Genomic DNA, 3,957 nt, shown 5'->3' on the forward strand with positions numbered 1-3,957 from the left:
CTGATCAGAAAAAGATTCAGAATATTGAAACTTTCTAATATGAAGTGAACTCAGTTGAAATATGTAATTGATTTACTGTTTCAGTTTTATAAGATAATAAAGACAGTCTCAATCACTTGTACACCAATGCTGCAGTCAGTCTGATGAGTGTATAACAGTTTATTTACTTATCTTGAGAAGCAGTTGAATCACTTAAAAAGAAATTCAGTCTGAGATGATACTATAGCACAGGCTATTATTACTGTAAGAGATAAACTGATGTATTACTACAGTAAAACTGAACAATCTTTTACAGAGTACTATACTATAGCAGCTCTACTAGATCTCTTCTGTTGAGTTAATATCTACACTTCTCAAGATTGAACAGAGAAGGAATAAGACTTATATATTAAATTAGTCTGAGACTACTACAATGCTAACTATCAGAGATTTGAATGAGCAGATGTTCAAGATGTGAAGACAGTGAAATACAATTCTCTAGTAAGTAATAATCTTTGATAACACTTTATATCTTATAGAACTATAATACTAACTTTGAAATAGACCTTGTATACATTATTATTATTATTATTATTATTATTATTCTTCAATTATAGATGTATGCAGTCAGAGACTATGACATCTATCTGAGAACTTTTAGTTCTCAGGGTTTTTCCTATATCTGTAAAGTTAACTATTATACATTCATCAATTTCAGATATGCAAAATCAGAAAATTTCAGCTCAGAATACAAAAACTGTTTACAAATTGCAGTGTTTTAACATCTTCTGATACTTTGAAATCATTTGACAATATCATGATAAAGGAAAAGAGAAAGAGAACACAGTCTTAAAGATAGACACATTAAATAGATAGATAGAAAGAAATTGAAAGAAAAAGATAAAGTAAAGAAAGACTGTAATAAAACAAATTATTAAAAGATAGTATATAGCTGTTTTAACAGACTATATCTGGTTGATTTCCTTCTCTTCATATTCAGATAATTCTGAATTTAGTCATTTTCTTGTAGCTTCTTGAGTTTCTGATAGAAAGTCTATTAAGTATTTAATTCCTGTCTCAGTTGAGAATAAGAATCTCATATTTAATTGATTTAGATCATACTTCTCTTTCAATCTGACTCTGAGACTATTGTATAATGCACAGTGTATTACAATATGCTCAGGATTCTCATTTACATTGCAGAATGAGCATTCTATTGAGTCAAATCTATCATCAAATCTTTGTATATAAGATTTGAAATAGTCATGTCCTAGTTTCAGCTGTATTATAGATGAGAATATTTTCTTTTTACATTTAATTGAACAAGATTTTCACTTGGGTTTTGTTTCAAATCTTGAATAATGTATACTCTTCTTTTGTTTCTGCCAGCTTTCATTCCACTTATCTAAATAAGATTCTTTTATTTTTCTCTTTATAAAAGACCAGGACATAATTTTTTGAATAGATCTGCTTAATTCTGCACCCTTTTTTACAGCTGAATCAGCCAATTCATTGTCATGAATATTCATATGAGCAGGAACTCAGTGCAGATGAATTATCAGCTTTGATGTTCTTCTCTTTTGAATTTTTAAAACAGAGTTTGAGATCAGTTCAAGATTCATTTAATCATTATGAATCTGACTATTTCTAAGTCTTTTTAAAGCAGCTTAACTATCAGAGAATATTCATATCTCTTTCAAACAATTTCCTCTTTTATGAGATTTTATTTCAATGAGTTTGAAAGCTTTCACTATTATAAATAGTTCAGTATCAAAGACTTCACATTCACAGCCTAGATTTCAGAAATCTGAGATAAAATTGATATTATCTTCAGTATAAGCAATGTCTGTGTCTAATCTATTCAAGTTCTCATTTTTTAAGTCATCTGAATAAATCAGAATAGAGTCTTTTATATTGATTGTAGAAATTCTCTTCAAATGCTGTTCATATTCTTTCTCTTTTGATAGTTCACTTATTTGTAAGTCTATAAGAGATTCAAGCTTTTCTCTTCAGAGAGATAACTTCTCATGATCAACTTTTTCAATATTTAAAGAAGAAAATTGATTTTTAATCAGAGAGCATAGTCTGTACAGTTGAGAAGACATTTTCTTTGAAGAATTATTTTCATTTCAATCAAGAAATCTATTTCAATCCAGTTCATTTTCAGAGTTAATTGATGAAAATGAAGAAGAGACTCTTTCTCTGATTATATGATTTAAGCTTATCTTTATAACTCTCAGAGCATAGTTCATACAGGTCTTTTCAAATCTAATAGCAGAAGAAGGAATTGAAGCATCAATTTCCATTGCTTTAATAGAAGATGATTTAAATGCTCTCAGAATTCTTTTCAAGACTCTGTTTTGCAGACTTTGAAAGAGTTCAGTGAAATTCTCTTGATTATTTCATCAAACTTGAACTTCATAATCAGCTACTGATGTAATACAGGCTATATATTACTGTCTCATAGCCTGGAAGAATAGACCTCTCTCTGTATTTGATAGTCTGATTATGTTGTTCAATAGTCTTTCTGCCTTGACAGTTCTTTGTTGTATGTAATATTTAAAATTCAACTTGAAGTTTAATCATACTTCTAATCATTTGATATTTACACTGAGTTTAATCTCTCTATTTAAAAGAGTTAGAGATAGTTCTTTCTCATTGAATCTAGAAAAGAAATGAATTAACTCAGTTTTATTCATATTAAATTGAATTTGATTGATATCTGCTCTAACAAAGATTTTCTTTACAGCTTCTTTAATTACTTTCAAATTCTCTTTGATAGTTTTTGAGCTGTAGACTAGATCAATATCATTCACATAACTCAGAGATCACACTATTCTCATATTTCTATTTTTAAATAGATATGCAGTGTATATTGCAAATAAAATGAGTGAGATTGAAGATTTCTATCATACTTCTATTTTTATCTCAGTCTTGTCTTGTTTCATTTCATCAAAGAAGAGTTGTATAATTCTTTTAGATATAAAACAGTTAACTCATTTTATTAGAGAAAGTGACAGTTTTAATATCTTTAATATCTGAATTAACTTTGACTTTGAAACATAATCAAATGCTTCTTTTATATCAATAAAAACTGCAGTTGAGACCAGACTCTCATACTTTGCTATTTGAATATCATGAATAACTGAGAGAACAGTGTCAATTACAGAGCACTGTTTTCTATCTCTCATTTATTCACTGAATAAAAGAGAATCACTTATAGAGCTTATAAAAGATAGTTAAGTAGCTATTATCTTTTCTAAAATCTTTTCTAGACAGTTTAATAGAGATATTACTCTATATAACTTAGAAATTGAAGTTGTTCTATTAGATTTTGTAAGAATCACTTCAGTGACTTCTCTTCAGCATTCAGAATAATATTCATTTTTCAAGAGATTGAAAAAGAGCTTAAAATATTCATTCTTTAAGTAGAAGTATGTATTTTGAATAATTAAGTAATTAATTGAATCAGGCCCTGCAGCAGTTTTAACTGAACTTGAGAAGATAGCTGACTCTAATTCCTCTTGAGTAAGATCAGATCATTCCCAGTCATTTTCATTAATATAGTTAAGAAGTAATATATTCTCTTTCTCTGAATCTGAATCTGATGAGTTTTGACAGAGAGTTCTTATAAAAGCTTGACATTTTTTCTTAAAAGAGTTTGCTGTATATAATTTATTCTGAAACTCATATTCTAAGGTTGAAAGTTTTACTACACTTCTTGTTTTAGTATAGTTAAAAGCTTTAAAAACTTTCTTTTCTTATGCTTCTTCAAGAAATTTATTTCAGTAGTCTGTTTTAGCTCTTTTACTATCTGAAAAATATTCATTTCTGACAGTTTTAAACTCTTATCAGAAATTATATCATTCTTTCAATCTTGTCTAGCAGTAGTTAATTGTTTCTTTAGATATAATATTCTCATTTCATCAAGATTTTGAATACTCAGACACTTTCCCTTTGAAATATTATCTTTAACAC

Source organism: Blastomyces gilchristii (assembly GCF_000003855.2).
Source record: "Blastomyces gilchristii SLH14081 genomic scaffold supercont1.12, whole genome shotgun sequence".
Classification (NCBI taxonomy): domain Eukaryota; kingdom Fungi; phylum Ascomycota; class Eurotiomycetes; order Onygenales; family Ajellomycetaceae; genus Blastomyces; species Blastomyces gilchristii.